This window comes from Ornithodoros turicata, chromosome 8 (genome assembly GCF_037126465.1).
Source record: "Ornithodoros turicata isolate Travis chromosome 8, ASM3712646v1, whole genome shotgun sequence".
Taxonomy (NCBI): Eukaryota; Metazoa; Arthropoda; class Arachnida; order Ixodida; family Argasidae; genus Ornithodoros; species Ornithodoros turicata.
Window position 1 is genome coordinate 24507690 of NC_088208.1, and position 17075 is coordinate 24524764.

The 17075-nt window shown below is 47.2% G+C and overlaps 2 protein-coding genes across 7 annotated transcripts in view; one reads left to right on the forward strand and one right to left on the reverse strand.

The window, feature by feature from the left end:
- The window catches only part of LOC135366738 (leucine-rich repeat-containing protein 15-like), a 584634-nt gene that overhangs the window by 377932 nt on the left and 189627 nt on the right, over window positions 1-17075 (reverse strand). For all 5 annotated transcript variants that reach the window (XM_064599600.1, XM_064599596.1, XM_064599597.1 and 2 more), the window contains one exon: window positions 2633-2667. The gene's annotated coding sequence lies outside the window, so the exon portion shown is untranslated. The remainder of the gene's footprint in view (window positions 1-2632; window positions 2668-17075) is intronic.
- Window positions 1-17075, forward strand: part of LOC135366740 (slit homolog 3 protein-like) — a 94272-nt gene that overhangs the window by 75383 nt on the left and 1814 nt on the right. Inside the window, exon 4 of one of the 2 annotated variants that reach the window (XM_064599604.1) lies at window positions 4585-4758. The exons of the other annotated variant lie outside the window; for it this stretch is intronic. The gene's annotated coding sequence lies outside the window, so the exon portion shown is untranslated. The remainder of the gene's footprint in view (window positions 1-4584; window positions 4759-17075) is intronic. 2 annotated transcript variants of the gene reach the window in all.

The window sequence follows — 17075 nt, forward strand, 5'->3', positions numbered from 1 at the left end:
ATCGAAAGGAATTCGAACATATACATATACGTTCTACCTTCTGGAACTGTCACGCAAAATGACGCAAACGCAATTTTTTTTTAAGAATGCGCGCAGCGTCGGCGAACTTTCCTAGTATGTGATGACGTCAGGTCAACGGAGTACTTCTTATTGGAAGACCGAAAATCATCTGCTAGCGAGAACGACCGGTCGAGACGCGGCACAGGCGGCACAAAATACACCCGCAAGAAGAAAGAAAATACAGAGGCGGCGCGCGCCTCGCTATTGGGCGGATGAGATGCCGTAGGAGACTAGCAGCGGAGGGAAGAAGCTTTTTTGACCCGCGAGGTTGAAAGCTTCCTTGCGCACCCACGATTGTACTTTTATGCGAGTATTCATTCTAGATCTTGTAATCCTAATTTCGACACCTCCTGACTGCTTCTTCTTCTTCTTTATTTATTTATTTATTTATTTTTTGTGCCCTTCCATGCTCGAACCGAAACGAAAAGTAGACTCGTCTTGTTTCACCCTATAGACCTACATAAAAAACAACAACTTTAACTTGTAATAAGTTACTAATATTCTATTTCCCCTTAAACTTCTGCTCAAGTGTCGTTCTCCTTACTTATAAATTACATACAAAATAATCAATACATATATTCTATTTTCGCGCCGCGAAGCAACTCTGGCTATGAGCGGCGTACAGACGTGGACAGATGGAGAGAGGACAGCAGGAAGGAGTGGGGAACAGGGGGGGTTACTATGCGTCCTGGGCCGACTTCAGGGATAACTGTGCCGACATCCGTCTGGAAAGTCTGCCGGAAAACCCATGGAAAACCTCAGACAGCACAGTCGGTGCGGGGATTCAAACCCGCGTCACCTCCCACTTTCGGCGTGGAAAGCGAACACTCTAACTACTATGCCACGGGAGCTGGTAATGCTATATTAGATATAACAATTATACGACAGCATTGTTATTATTCGAGCCCTAAAATTAATGCGACATGAAGTACACGATCCATGCGGTCTCATCGCAGAGAGAAAGATAAAAGGGGAGACACGTTCTGTCGCTATACACTCTAAGAGACAATCACTATTCAAGCTCCCCCCCTCAGATCGCTCAACCATCTTCGCTCAAATAAAGCGGAATAAAATGAAGCTCGTGGACGTCAGGCCTGACGAAGAAAAATGGGGTTCCATCTTCGAGGAAGAGCTTTCAGAACAATAGCAAAGATACTTTCAATGGCCTCTTAATGAGAAGAACGAAGCTCAAGGAGAACAAAAAAAAGTATTATTTTGCTTCCCAGGGTTTTAGAAGACGCCTTTAACATGGTTCGAATAGAGAAGGGCTGATGAGAAAAATCTTGGGAAAAGCGTGTGGGAACCTGACCAGCAGGAAAGACGACGAAGGCGATGCGTTAAAGGATTACGGATTACCTGCTGAGGGTAATTTCGGAGTCCCGCTATTTTTTCACACCATTGAAAAAGAAAGAAAAAAGTATAAGCCTCCGAGCGACACATTCTTAATTGAGCAGCGTGTATTCTGATATCGTTATTGGAAGAGGGGGAGTGCCTTTAACAGCAGAAGCAGTTACGCGATGTTTTTCTCGGGGTCACGTTTCAGGTTTTCTTTTTGCAGCGAACACGTCGCGTCCTTTTCTAACTACTTATGGGGCTGAATGGGATAAGAAGGTGGAATGGCTGCAGGGTTTTGCAATAAGTGCGAGTCAGAGGCTTGGCGTCGAAGTGGACCTTGCGTTTTGATACGTGAGGGTACGGACATGTCCTCATAGGTGTCGGCGGTTCTGGTGAAAGGTCTGTGGCTCAACGTTCCTCCATGGTCAGCATTCTTTTCCAAGATACTTGTCGGTGGTAGTCCCCAAGTTTCACACCCATTGTATACTGGAAGACTTGGAGAATCTACAGCCCCCCTGGTACCCCGTAGGTGCTTCCACATTTTAGCTGGCAAGCTCTGAAGAGTGCAGTGGACGAACAGTGGGGCTTCGGCTTGAAGGAAGTTGTGCGGGGCAATCCCAATCCTACGAAGACAATTCGCGCTGTGCGCCTGGCGCGCCTTCTGTAAGACATGGGTTCTACAGATATCGTTCATCAGATATCACAGAAGGCCCACGTAGCCATTTTTCTTCTTCCATTATTAGCCATTAGCCTTCATTCTTCTAGCCATTCGCCATTCTACTACTAGCCTTCAGCCATTAGCAAGCTTACTGGCCATTAGCCTTCATTCTTCGTTTTTACGCGAATACTTCTGGAACAGCTGGCCGCATTAGTGAAGTAGTCTTCCTCTGTTCACCTACTCCTTCACACACACACACACCACATAAGCATGCTAAACGAAAACGCACATTACATAGTCGAAGTTTTGGGGAAACTGGTCTATCGTCCATTGGCAGACAGCATCATGTTCCAACACATCGCTTCTTAAGTTCATACCAGAGGGAACTTCATGTTAAAATTCGTGCTTCAATTCAATGCTTCTGCGACAAGACGATCCACCACAATTCTAACTAACTACACCGAAGTAGCCAGTCTAACGCTCACCAAGACCGTACGCCTTCATGTTTCTTCTACTAGCATTATGGTACAAATTGAAGCACTACGCACACTGATCGTAAAATCCACCAGCTCGACTCACCGGCTCCACAGATATCCGCTCTTCGCAGGTTTCCCCTAGAAATACAAACACAATAATTTCAACATCCAAAAACGCCTCCACTTTTCATCACATCAATAACTCCTGCTGTTACCACTCATCGATCGCCGCCATTACAATCATGCTCCCCGCACGAATTACCTTACGCTACATTTCACCCCTATCTATCACGTTTTCCCTGCCGTACAGCAACCACTCTGCGCCCTGCAGCACACCGCGGTACATAAGCATCATTACAGAGGCATCGGGAAACCATTGCTTGTAAGGCATATCGGAGCCACTCGACCATATGCCGGACAAACATTTCTTCCCTCACCACAGGGCGCTCGAGTGGAGAAAACCGAAGACATTCGCGACGGCAAGAACAATGAAATCCCATGGCAAAGCGCAGCAGAGGCAATCAAGGCCGGAATCATGGGGAGGGAATTGCGTGTTTCCTTTTGCACTGATTCTCCGCTATATAGCGGGACGTGATGTATCTGTGGTATGGCGAAAATAAGATTCCTTCCGCTGGGACGTGAGAGGCGATGCGCTGTTAGGTGTGCTGGCATGCGAGTGGCCAGTGGGGTTAATGACGTGCAAGGTACCCTTGGCGACGTGCAATACGTGTATTGCATGTCGTGTGGTGTATTATATTGGTTCTCCAAATGAGGTATGCCACTTAACACGCAGTGCTTTACCAGCGACTGTAATTTTAAAACACAACTTCACTCCTACACTCTTAGAAATGAACTTCCCCGCATAGCACGCTCCTAGCCAACCATCATCCCGAATGACAGCGTTCTCGCCCCTGGTTTGTTGAAAACGGGAGGAGGAGCTTATTTTGTGCCGCGCATAATGGCCACAAAATAGGCTCCGCCTCCCGTTTTCAACAAATCAGGGGGCTTAATCGCTTCATCGTCGTTACGGTCGTTACAAGCTAACGAGTGGCGGGAAATTCAAAAAGGCGGGCGGGAAAATTAAAAAGGTGGGCACGTGATAAAACACGTGCACGGCGCTCTTCGCGCGATACGTGAAGGCCGTGGTACACGTCACGCGCAATGTGTCACGTGCCCACCTTTTTCAATTTCCCGCCACTCGTTAGCTTGTAACGACCGTAACGACGATGAAGCGATTAAGCCCCCAGGGGCGAGAACGTTGTCATTCGGAATGATGGTTGGCTAGGAGCGTGCTATGTGGTGAAGTTCACTTTTAAGAGTGTAGGAGTGAAGTTGTGCCCGTTTCACCATCACCACCATCATTCCTAAGAGTGTAGCCAACCATGGATCCAGGAATGGCATCGTGCTGTTCCCCAGATTTTTTGAAAGCGGGAGGCGCACGCCTTTTTGTGATACTTATGCAATTACGTTAATGGTCACAAAAAGACGTACACGTCGCGCTTTCCACAAACCAGAAGTGATACCGTTATCATTCTGTACAACGGTTGGCCTTCGGCGTGTCATGTGACTGACAAAGTGGCGCGGATGCAGGATAGCTGGTCGATGAACTCCATAATGTAATAAGCCTTAGTCTGGGCACACAGAGGGACGACACACGACACAAGCGTCGAGTGTTGTGTGTCGTCCCTCTGTGTGCCCGACTCAGGCTTTTACATTATCTGGTAGAGCATGTGGTGAGGTTATGTCTCAAAAGCGTGGGGGCGACGACAGGCGCAAGCCGAAGCTCAGTAGCTGCGCATAATACGCGCGTTCATAACCCAAAGGCCACCATACCAGCGTTGGCTAGCTGATTCGGCCTTATTTGGGCCTCAGTAGCAGTGCAGAATTAGAGAACGTTTTCAGGAGATGACAATGACATCAGAAGGGCATCAGGGTCTGAAGGACATGTGATTCTGATGCAACTTTTGCAAATTTTACCTATCTGCGCACTGTTTTTATGAGTTACCAATAACGCTGAACCAGCTGTCCAATGCTGCTTTTTTTATTCCGTTCTAGCGCCGCGAAGCATCTGTGGCTATAATCGGCGTACAGACGTCGGTCGACGGAGAGAGGACAGCAGGAAGGAGCGGAAGACAAGGGATTAGTATGCGTCATGGGCCGACTTCCTGGGGAACTGTGCCGACACCCATCTGGAAATTCCGCAGGAAAACCCAGGGAAAACCTCAGACAGTATACACGTAGTGGAAAGATTCGAACCCACTACCTCCCACTCTTTATTACATGACCGCGGTGCCGACGAATGCTGTATTCATTCGACGAAACCGCTGATAAAAGCTGCTATGGCAACGCTTAAGTTATAAACTCGCATATTATGTGCAGCCATTGAGCTTCATACTTCCCTCTCTCGCGCGTACCAGTTCATCGTTAGTGGTACACCGAGGTGCCTCTCACCCATTATTATTATTATTATTATTATTATTATTATTATTATTATTATTATTATTATTATTATTATTTATTATTTATTATTATTATTATATACATTCTGCTTTGTTTTTAGCCGCGGCACGTTTTGCAGCGCGAGAGAGAGGCCTCTGCTCCGCACACTTTTCAAATCCCTCTGCTCCTGCAACAAGAGTGTAAGAGAACGAGGGCAGAAGGCGAATACGTCGTGACGTCACCTAGCCCCTTAACAGGACTGATCATGTGACCCATGATATACACTGCCGCAGCTGTAGCGGGTGTAAGCAGTACGTGAACTGAGAAGAGGGAAAGAAGAAATGTATGGGGGCTTGCTGACGTCACGTGAGGCGATCGTGCCGGCCGGCCGAGGCTGCTTTCCCCGAATATTTTTTTTAAATATAAATTGTGCTAGGACATTACACCGCACAACGAAAATATTTTGCATGATGGCTCCTGATGTACAGGTTGACGAATGAAATACAGTGTTACATGTTACCTCATTGCTCCTTTAGGATCGCTATGATAATAACAAACTAAAGCGTCACTCGTTGATTCTCAACCCCATATCTCCCCCACGATTCTTCACGCCTCATATCGTATGATGTCTTCGCCCATGTACACGCCACTATTCTTCCTTGTCATATCTGTCACCTGTTTCATAGAAGCAGACCAAATCCTCTTGCTGGCATTAACATTCGCACAACAAAAAATAAGATAAAAACGAAACCAACGAAGCAACAGAGAAAAGAAGTAGAAAAAAAAAAACACTGCTCCCTAAGCTTCAATGGTGGAAAAATGAACAAATGCCTTTGTCTCTTCCAAGAACGGAGCTCTGCCCTGCAGCGCGCCAGCGTCAGTTCATATAACGGGGTCTAGCAAAGGTACACTATTTCGCCTTCCAAAAAAAAAAAAAAGAAGAGCGAGAGAAAAAAAAGAAAAAGGAAATGGAAGTATGACAAATAGACTTCTTCCTTTGGTGTTCCATTGGCCCCTCCTAAGCTATCGGCTTATGTACCACGTCGGCTCCTCTCAAAGAAGCGCTTCATAATACTGCCAAGAGGTACAATATATTCGGTTTTTCTGGCTTAGCTTCGGATGCAACGCTGCGAGCGTCGCGTACTCGCGTGAGCAACATATAACACGGGGATTTTGAAATGCCAGTAAATGCGCAGAGAGAGAGAGAAAAAAAAAGAAGTATTTGTTCGTTTCCGCCTAGGAGAAAAAAAATGTCTCACAGGCCTAGCCTGCAACCGCTGTCGGGAGTATATTTGACTCGAGACGGTCGGTGGATGCGCTGCTCGTGTCAGGTGCAGCGAATGGCTTTTATCTTCAACCTGAGTCGTGCTTCAAGTAGAGGCGGCGGTATTCTAGTGCATTTTATGTTCAGGGTATTTGAAATACGATGTTAAAAATATTGTTGATAATCGTAACGTAACTCTGATAAACATCGTCAACGTCTGTGATTATCTAAGGAGCTCTTCACGATAACCGGTTTGCTTCAGACGCTTTGGTCACACGTGGAGTCCTACTTGTTCCGCTATTTTATCAATATGGGCCGTTGTAACACAGTTTTGTTCTGACACGCGGTGCTCTTTTACCCTTCCTTATTTTGCTACTGCGCAGCTGCATGAGGACACTGCAGTGACATTTCAACCGCCATAGAGTACTGAATTGGACTGTATATGTAGTCTTCGTCAGCCAGTGAACATGAGTACATTCGTCCGGTGTCGCGTACCTACAGTGTACGCGTCACCTGTGAAGTTCCCCTATGTCTCTCTCTGTCCGTCCATCCGTGTCTGTCTGTGTTCGCGTCAGTATGTGTCTGTCTCTCTGTCCCTCACTCTCTCTCTCTGTTGCCTATCCTGTCAAGCATCTCTCTCTCTCTCTCTATCTCTCTCCATTGTCCATCCACTCGAGCCTCCTTATCTGTGTGTGTCTCGTGTGCGTGTGTGTGAAAAAAAAACTTACTGCAATAACAAATTATACAAGAACGAATACAAAACAGTCAGCGACACAGCGCAGGCAATAAGCATGAGCTAAAAAAAGTTGACCGTATTCGCTGCCAAGTCATAGTTTTTCCGTCGACTACCGGTTCATCCGTTGAGGTTGACTATGTCCGGTGCATCGTTGATTTCCCTTTGTTGTTTGTACGACTGCGTTAGCCACCTGGAGACACTTCAATGAGAGTTCAACCGGAACAGGAAACTGAATGGAACTGAACTGTATAGTCAGTCCTCGTCAGCCAGTGAATATGAATACCTCCTCGCATATTCGTTACCTGCAGTGTATGCGTCACTTGTGAAGTTCCCCTGTGTCTCTGTCTGTCTGTTCGTCCTTCCGTGTCTGTCTGCGTCTGATGCGTTTGTCTGTCACTCCTTCACTCTCTCTATCTCTCTGTTGTCCCATCCTGTAAAGCCTCTGTCTCTCTGTTCTCCATTCTGTCAAGCCTCCTTATCTCTGTGTGTCTCGTGTACGTGTGTGTGAACAAAAAAAAAAGTCCTGCAATAACAAACTATATAAAAACGAATGCAAAACAGTCAGCGACACAGCGCAGGCAATAAAGCTTGAAAGAGGGGACAGCATTCGCCGCCACTGCAGCGAAGTCGCAGTTTTTCTGTCAACCACCGGTGACTAGGTCGACTAGGTCCGCTGCATTGTTGACCTTCTTTTGTTTGTCCGACTGCGCAGCCAGGTGGGGACACTCCCATGACAGCACAACCGCAACCGGGAACTGAATCGAAATGAATTGCATATTTAGACCTCGTCAAAAAAAAAAAATCAAATTGGGAGCAAATTTACACGTAAGATGAGTCAGCCTCGTCAGACCTCGTCAGCCAGTGAACATGAATGTATATTCGTTCGGTGTCGCATACCTACAGTGTATGCGACACCTGTGAAGTTCCCCTGTGTCTATGTCTGTCCGTCTCATGTGTCTGTCTGTTTCCCCCTCACTCTCTCTCTCTCTCTCTCCCTCTGTTGGTCATCCTGTCAAGCCTCTATCTCTCTCTCTCTCTCTCTGTTCTCCATCGTGTCAAGCCTCCCTACCTGTGTGTCTCGTGTGCGTGCCTGTGAAGAAAAAAAAACAATAACAAATTGTACAATAACAAATACAAAACAGTCAGTGACACAGCGCAGGCAATAACCATAAGCTAAAACAAATGTGGCGGCAGCCGCCGTCATTGTTGCCAAGGCATAGTTTTTCTGCCAACCACCGGTGCATCAGCAAAGATCGCCTCGGTATGCATTAACCTTCTTGTGTTTGTCCGACTGCACATCCAAATGGAGACACTACAATGACAGTACAACAGCAACAGGGAGCTGAATCGAAATGAACTGTATATTTAGTCCTCGTTAGCCAGTGCACATGAATACCTAATTGTACATTCGTTCGATGTCGCGTACATACAGTGTATGCGACACTTGTGAACTTCCCCTGTGTCTATGTCTGTCCGTCCAGCCGTCGCTATCTATGTGTCCGCCTCATGTGTCTATCTGTTTCCCCCTCACTCTCTCAGTTTTTGTTAGGCCATCCTGTCAAGCCTCTGTCTCTCTCTCTCTCTGTTCTCCATCGTGTCAAGCCTCCCTATCTGTGTGTCTCGTGTGCGTGTCTGTGAAGAAAAAAAAAACAATAACACAAGTATACAAAAACGGATACCAAACAGTGGCCGACACGGCGCAGGAAATAAGCATAAGCTAAAAAATGTGGCGGCGGTCGCCGCGATGGTTGCCAAGTCGCAGTTTTTCTCCCAACCACCGGTGCATCAGTAAAGGTCGGCTCGGTATGCATTCACCTTCTTTTGTTTGTCCGACTGCACATCCAAATGGAGACACTACAATGACAGTACAACAGCAACAGGGAGCTGAATGGAACTGAACTGTATATTTAGTCCTCGTCAGCCAATGAACATGGATACCTCGATGAAAGATGGAAGTCACTGAAGACGTTAGCCAGCTGTAGGACTCGAACCCACATCTTCTGGATTACCGGTCCAGGGCTCTACCAATTGAGCTAAGCTAACACACCTCCCCAGCGACTTCCAAGGGCGCGTCATCTGAACGGACCAATCAATCACTCTCTCTCACTCAACCCCCCTTTCACTCTTACATTTTTCTCACTCATACACACAATCATACGACGGCATCGACGCAAGCGGCAACCGTGAACATGAGAGAACTGCGTATCTAACTATGTATTTGTCCTTTTTATGTGTTCCAGCCTCAGAACATCAGTTCTCTCATGAATACCTCATTGTATATTCGTTGGATGTCGCGTACCTACAGTGTATGCGACACCTGTGAAGTTTCCCTGTGTCTATGTCTGTCCGTCCAGCCGTGTCCGTCTGTGTCTCCGTCTCATGTGTCTATCTGTTTCCCCCCTTTCTCTCTGTCTGCTGGCCATCCTGTCAAGCCTCTTTCTGTCTGTTCTCTATCGTGTCAAGCCTCCCCATCTGTGTGTCTCGTGTGCGTGTCTGTGAAGAAAAAAACAAAAACAAATTATACAAAAACAAATACCACACATTCACCGACGCGGTGCATGCAATAAGAATAAGTTTTAAAAAAGGCGGCGGCATTCACCGCCATTGTTGCCAAGTCATAGTGTTTCTGCCAACCACCGCTGCATCAGTCGAGGTTGACCCTCTCCGCTGCAATTGTTGGCCTTCTTTTGTTTGTCCGGCTGCACATCCAAATGGAGGCACTACAATGACAATACGTACAACAGCAGCAGGGAACTGAATGGAACTGAACTGTATATTTAGTCCTCGTCAGCCAATGAACATGAATACCTCATTGTATATTCCTTGGATGTCGCGTACCTACAGTGTATGCGACACCTGTGAAGTTTCCCTGTGTCTATGTCTGTCCGTCCAGCCGTGTCTGTCTGTGTCTCCGTCTCATGTGTCTATCTGTTCTCCCCCCCCTCTCTCTCCTCTGTTGGCCATCATGTCAAGCCTCTCTCTGTCTGTTCTCCATAGTGTCAACCTTCCTATCTGTGTGTCTCGTGTGCGTGTCTGTGACAAAAAAAAAAGAACAACAATAACAAATTATACAAAAACGAATACCAAACAGTGACTGACACGGCGCAGGCAATAAGCATAAGCTAAAAAAATGTGGCAGCTGTCGCCGCCATTGTTGCCAAGTCGTAGTTCTTATGCCAACCGGCGGTGCATCAGTCAATGTCCACTCCGTATGCATTCACTTTCTTTTGCTTGTCCAACTGTACGTCCAACTGGAGACACTCCAATGACAGTTCAACATCTGCAGGAAACTGAATCGCACTGAACTGTATATTTAGTCCTCGGCCAGCTAGTGAACATGAATACTTCTTTGTATGTTCGTTCGGTGTCGCGTACCTACAGTGTATGTGACACCTGTGAAGTTCCCCTGTGTCTATGTCTGTCCGTCCGGCAGTGTCTGTGCCTGCACGTGTCTGTCTGTTTCTCCCTCTCTCTCTCTCTCTCTCTCTGTTCTCCATTCTGTCAAGCCTCCCTATCTGTGTTTGTGTGTGTATGTGTATGTGTGAAAAAAAATGTCTCAATAACAAATTATACAAAAACGAATACAAACAGACAGCGGCACGGCGCAGGCAATAACCATCAGCTAAAAAAAAAGACGGTGCGGCCAGTTCACGCCATTGTTGCCAAGTCGTAGTTTTTCTGCGAACCATCGGTGCATCAGTCGAGGTCGACTAGGTATGCATTGTTCACGTTCGTTTGTTTGTCCGACTGCACATCCACCTGGGGACACTGCAACTACAGTACAACAGCAACAGGGAACTCAGTCGAACTGAACTGTGTTTTTAGACCTCGTCAGCCAGTGAACATGAATACTTCCTTGTATATTCGTTCGGTGCCGCGTACCTACAGTGTATGCGACACCTGTGAAGTTCCCCTGTGTCTATGTCTGTCCGTCCAGCCGTGTCCGTCTGTGTCTCCGCCTCATGTGTCTATCTGTTCCCCCCTCTCTCTCTCTCTCCTCTGTTCTCCATCCTGTCAAGCCTCTCTCTGTCTGTTCTCCATCGTGTCAAGCCTCCCTATCTGTGTGTCTCGTGTGCGTGTCTGTGAAAAAAAAAAAAACAATAACAAATTATACAAAAACGAATACCAAACAGTCAGTGACACAGCACAGGCAATAAACATAAGGTAAAAAAATGGTGGTAGCAGTTGCCGCCATTGTTGCCAAGTCGTAGTTCTTCTGCAAACCACCGGTACATCAGTCAAGGTCAACTAGGTATGCATTGTTCACCTTCGTTTGTTTGTCCGACTGCACACCCACCTGGCCACCTAGGGACACTGCAATGACAGTTCAACCTCAACAGGGAACTCAGTCGAACTGAACTGTGTTTTTAGACCTCGTCAGCCAGTGAACATGAATACTTCCTTGTATATTCGTTCGGTGCCGCGTACCTACAGTGTATGCGACACCTGTGAAGTTCCCCTGTGTCTATGTCTGTCCGTCCAGCCGTGTCCGTCTGTGTCTCCGCCTCATGTGTCTATCTGTTCCCCCCCTCTCTCTCTCTCTCCTCTGTTCTCCATCCTGTCAAGCCTCTCTCTGTCTGTTCTCCATCGTGTCAAGCCTCCCTATCTGTGTGTCTCGTGTGCGTGTCTGTGAAAAAAAAAAAAACAATAACAAATTATACAAAAACGAATACCAAACAGTCAGTGACACAGCACAGGCAATAAACATAAGGTAAAAAAAATGGTGGTAGCAGTTGCCGCCATTGTTGCCAAGTCGTAGTTCTTCTGCAAACCACCGGTACATCAGTCAAGGTCAACTAGGTATGCATTGTTCACCTTCGTTTGTTTGTCCGACTGCACACCCACCTGGCCACCTAGGGACACTGCAATGACAGTTCAACCTCAACAGGGAACTCAGTCGAACTGAACTGTGTTTTTAGACCTCGTCAGCCAGTGAACATGAATACTTCCTTGCATATTGGTCCGATGTTGCGTACCTACAGTGTATGCGACACCTGTGAAGTTCCCCTGTGTCTATGTCTCTCCGTCCGGCAGTGTCTGCGTCTGCCGTGTGTCTGTCTGTTTCTCACTCTCTCTCTCTCTCTGTCTCTCTCTCTATTGGCCATTCGTCAAGCCTCTGTCTCTTGCTATGTGTTTCTCCATCCTGTCAGGCCTGTGTGTCCAGGTCCTATGTGTCTCTCGTGTGTGTGTGTGTCTGTGTGTGAAAAAAATGCCTCAATAACAAATTATACAAAAACAAACACCAAACAGTCCGCGACACGCCGCTGGCAATAAGCATAAGCTAAAAAAACGTGGCGGCGCTCGCCGCCAGTGTTGCCAAGTCGTGGTTTTTCTGCAAACCACCGGTGCATCAGTCAAGGTCGACTATAGGTATGCATTGTTCACCTTCGTTTGTTTGTCCGACTGCACATCCACCTACGGACATGGGAGGGGGGGTGGGGCGTGTGCGAAAAAAAAAACTTACTTCATTAGCAAGTGATGCAAAAACGAATAAGACACAATCAGCGACACAGCGCGGCAATAAGCATAAGCAGAAAACATGCTGCATTCGGCGCTGTTACTGCCAAGTCGTAGTTTTAAGTAAGTAAGTTTAAGTAAGTTGTAAGTAAGTAGTTTAAGTCTTCGTTCTCGATAAGTAGGTGTACACGTGTTAAAACCGCTTCCAAATTCCATCCCTCCCAATTACCACATTTTAACGCGCAAGAACTAGGGCTGCAGGTGCTCTTAGGGCGGCCACCTAGCTCCGATACACCATAAGCCAGTTAAACTGATCTTAATAAACTTATCTTGCTGCTTTATAAATGCGTGTCATGCGCGATTCGCTTTAGGTATCGGCGTGTAGAGCAAGAGATAGGGGGGTTTTCGGGAACCGAAGGGAAACAACCGCCGCCATTCGTGTGGCGCCATCTTTCGTTACGAATAGAAGAAAAAAACATTTTTGCGATGCACTGTAAATATTATTTCACGGAACAATAGTAAGCGTACTCCCAAACGTATACTCGACCGACAAAATATTGTACAATCTGCGAAATGGAACGCCTTCAACAGTTTTAAGTCACCACATCATCCGCACATGGAACGGCCTTCAAAATGGCGGCAGTGATCCTTACCGATATTTTCTACGGCGAGTGTCTGACCTTTAGTCCGACTAACGATGGACCACAAATATCAATACACCGCGAGATTTCCGAGTAACGAAACTTTGTGAGGAACCATTACGCCATCCAAGGAATACTTCTGTGCTGCAAAGTAAATGGAATCCATCGCGGCGGCCGCGGCCATGTTTCAGCATCGTTGAGGAATCCCCCGAAAGAGAACGATCGGACGCGAACCGATCGTGACCTCGAACTCGCTAGGAAGATCGCCGCGCGCGAAGGATAATCCCCACGAGATAAAGCGCATGCGCGTAGCTCCCGTCTCTCCCGACTGATCGTATATACTGGGTGTGCCCAAACGGTTTCCGAAAACTCTCTATTTACTCAAGGATATATCACTCATACAGTCAGATGGCTCTAGTGCCGCGCGTTGCAATTTGAGAAAAAAAGGACGCTTACGCGTCATTTGTTCTCCCATAACCATAAGCCATAGCTCATCAGTGTGCTTACCGATTAATAAAGAAGCGGCCACGTTCGGTGTAACTCGTGGCCTCTAAACACGCGCGGAAATAAAAATACCCATATGTGTGCTCATCAAAAGTCGCTACAATTTTCAATTTTTCGAAAATGTCCGACTTCTTCGGCTATGGTGTTCCCTCGACAACCACTATGCACCACAAACAGCGGGAAGAGGCCAAAAGGGAAAGAGGGGAGGCCGAGCGACCTCGACCATCGCCAGCCACCTCGACTGAACGGTCCCGGAAACGGAGGGAACTCGCCAGATTGAGGCAAGCGCAGGAGCCGCAGCCGTACACGAGTGCTGCCGGACAAAGCGGGTTGTCGTGGCCCAGAATTCAGCCCGATGAGTCGCTCCAGCCCATCCTGGCCCAGCCCAGGCTTGTTTTCTTTCTTTTTTTTTTTCAATAAACATATCCCCCCACCCCCCACCCACCCATTATCCAGAGTAACCAAGTCGGGCCCCATCAGCAAGAGCGCGGAACCTCAAGCGGAGCATTTTGGCTACCCGAGCACCGTAGGCGATGGGAGTTGACCGCAGCCCATCTTCAGAACTGTGTTCCTGGACAACGAATTCGGCCGCGAGTGTGCCGTGTGCGATCCAATGTGCAGAAGGATGCAATGGCCGTGACTGCCCCTGGTGGCCAGATTCTTTGAGAGAGCATTCCCTGACGAATACACGGTTAGATTCATGCTCTGCCGCAACTGTTCAGACGTGTACAGACACAAGCGGGTGCCCTCGCTCAGCAGGAGTAACCGCGCATCCTAACGAGCCATGCATGAAGCGTTTCACGGAAATCAATGCAGTGGCGTCTCTGCTCCCGCGCACCCGTAATTTTTCTGCAGACCACCGTAGCAGCAGTCAAGGTCGACTCTGTCCGGTGCATTATTGACCTTCTTTCGTTTGTCGGGCTGCTCGTCCACCTGGGGACACTCCAATGACAGTCCAACCGTAACAGGGAACTGAACCCAACTGAACCGTACATGTAGTCGTTGTCAGCCAGTGAACATCAATAACTCCTTCTATAAAGTAACATGTGGGATGGTTGGTAAAGTTCCATAGCAACACCATAAGTGGTTGATAGTTCGACTATTGTTTGCTTCGTCGTCCATTTTCGTCTACTTTCCGTCGCTATACTATGGAACTCCTTCTATACTCATTCGGTGTCGCGTACCCACAGTGTATGCGTCACCTGTGAAGTTCCTCTGTGTCTCTGTCTGTGTGTCCGTACCTGTCTGTCTGTGTCTGTATTTTTCACCCTTTCTCTCAACCCCTGTCTCTCTGTTGTCCATCCTGTCAAGCCCCTGTCTCTTTCCCTCTATGTCTCAGTTGTCCATCTCGTCCAGCCTCCTTATGTGTGTGGGTGTCTCGTGTGCGTGTGTGAAAAATACTTCAATAACAAATTTTGAAGAAAAAAATACGAATACAAACCAGTCAGCGACACAGCGGAGTCAAATAAGCTCAAGAAAACGGTGGTGGCGTACGCCGATATTGTCGCCAAGTAGTAGTTTCATGGACAACCACCGGTCGACTCTGCCCTCCTTGCCCTCCTTTTGTTTGTTTGAGTGCACAGCCACCTGGGGACATTTCAATGACAGTTCAACCGCAACACGGAACTGAACTGAACATCCCCGTCAGACAGTGGACATGAATATCTCATTGTGTATTGGTTCGGTGTCGCGTACCTGCTGTGTACGCGTCACCTGTGGAGTTCTGCTGTGACTCTGTCTGTCTGTCCGATCGTCCTAGACTCTCCGTGTCGGTGTCTGCCTGTGTATCTCTCATTTTCTCTCTCTCTCACCTTATGTGGCCTCTGTCTCACTCTCAACGTTGTCCCACCTGTCAAGTCTCACTATCTGTGCGTCTCTTGTGTGTGTCTGTGTGTGAAAAACTTGCTTCAATAACAAATAACGCAGAAAGGAAAACAGAACAGCAGTGACACAGCGCGGGCAACAAGCATACGCTCAGAATAAAAGAAGCAAAAAACAAGGTGGCGGCATCTGCAGCGATTGCTGCAAAGGTCGTAGTTTCTCCCTGCCAATGACCTGGTAGATCAGACTAGGCCGACTCCTTCCGGTACATTTTTACCCTCTTTTGTTTTCCCAACTGCAAAAACCACCTGGGGATACTTCACTGACAGTTCTATCGTCATAAGGAAGTGAATTATAGCGTGTATCTATAGTCCTCGCACGCCATTGATCATGAATATCTCCTGGTATATATCAGTTCATCCATTCGTGTCCGTTCGGTACAAGTCGGTACCGTTCCCTGTCGTGTGTCTACATTGTATGCGCCATCTGGCACGTTTCCTTGTGTCTTTGTCCATATCCGTGTGCCTCCCTGTCAGTCTGTTTGTCTCTGCTTCCCATCTTGTCAATTCCTTCTATATGTATGAGTCTCTCGTGTGTCCCTGTGTGTGAAAAGCAAAATATACCCCCCCCAAAAAAAAATATATAAGAAAACAAAACGCATCCGCAGCGCCACGGCGCGGACAACCAGCACGAGCTAAAAAAAAGAAAAGAAAGAAAACAAGATGGCGACATTCGTGGCCCATTGCTGGGAGACTCGTACTTTCTTCCTGCCAATATGACCGCGTGCATGCGCGGCGAGGTGGACTATTCCCGGTGCATTTCTGAGTAAAAGCTCAGCTTATATACCGCTTTATATGGCATCTACGCTGTAAACATAAAGTAAATATGGAGTAAATTGAGAAGAAATTGCATCTACTCCCCTAGATTGTAATTACTCCTCATTTTACTTCTTCAATCTGAAACTTGCTCCCCAGCACTGCTAAAAATCTCTTGAACTCCGCCTAAACCTTTCATGCATTTACTCCCGAATGGGACTAATGCGACTGCCTGCATGTGTCTCTGTGTGGCTGGCTATGTCCGTTTGTCCCTTTCTGTCTCACTGAGTGCGCGTTGTCCATTCCCACTTCATTCCCGCGTCTCACACATGTAATGGCGTAAAGCTACTGCCCCAGTGGGCCCAAACATCCGATATCACCACGGTCATCTGGGAACCTTGGGTTCTGTTTGTCGTAGAAAAACTCAGAAAATGCGGTTTTTCTTTATTTCGTACACTGAAAACGGCGTAGTTTGCATTTGAAAAAAAGAAAAAAAGAAACGTTACAAAAACAGTCAGTTAAATTACTTACAGTTACACAAAACAGTCAGTTACGTTACAAAACAGTTCTAACCAGTCAGAAACGTTATTATTTGCAGTGGTGCAAGATGTGAATAATTTTGCTTCTCCTTGGGGACGAAAACACAGCTATACCCGCTTCGCCATGAACCATACACATCGTTTCTCCCCGCATGGTTTGTGCCGAACCACAGGCACGAATTGCAAACTCGCAAGAGAACAACATCGTGTACTTCGAATACGCACGAGAGCCCTCCAACGAAGCAGAACGCCCCTCTTAAATCGGATTGAAGCCGAAGCCCCAGGTCGGAAACGTCGATATTTCGAAAGGTATTCTGTTCGAAATATCGG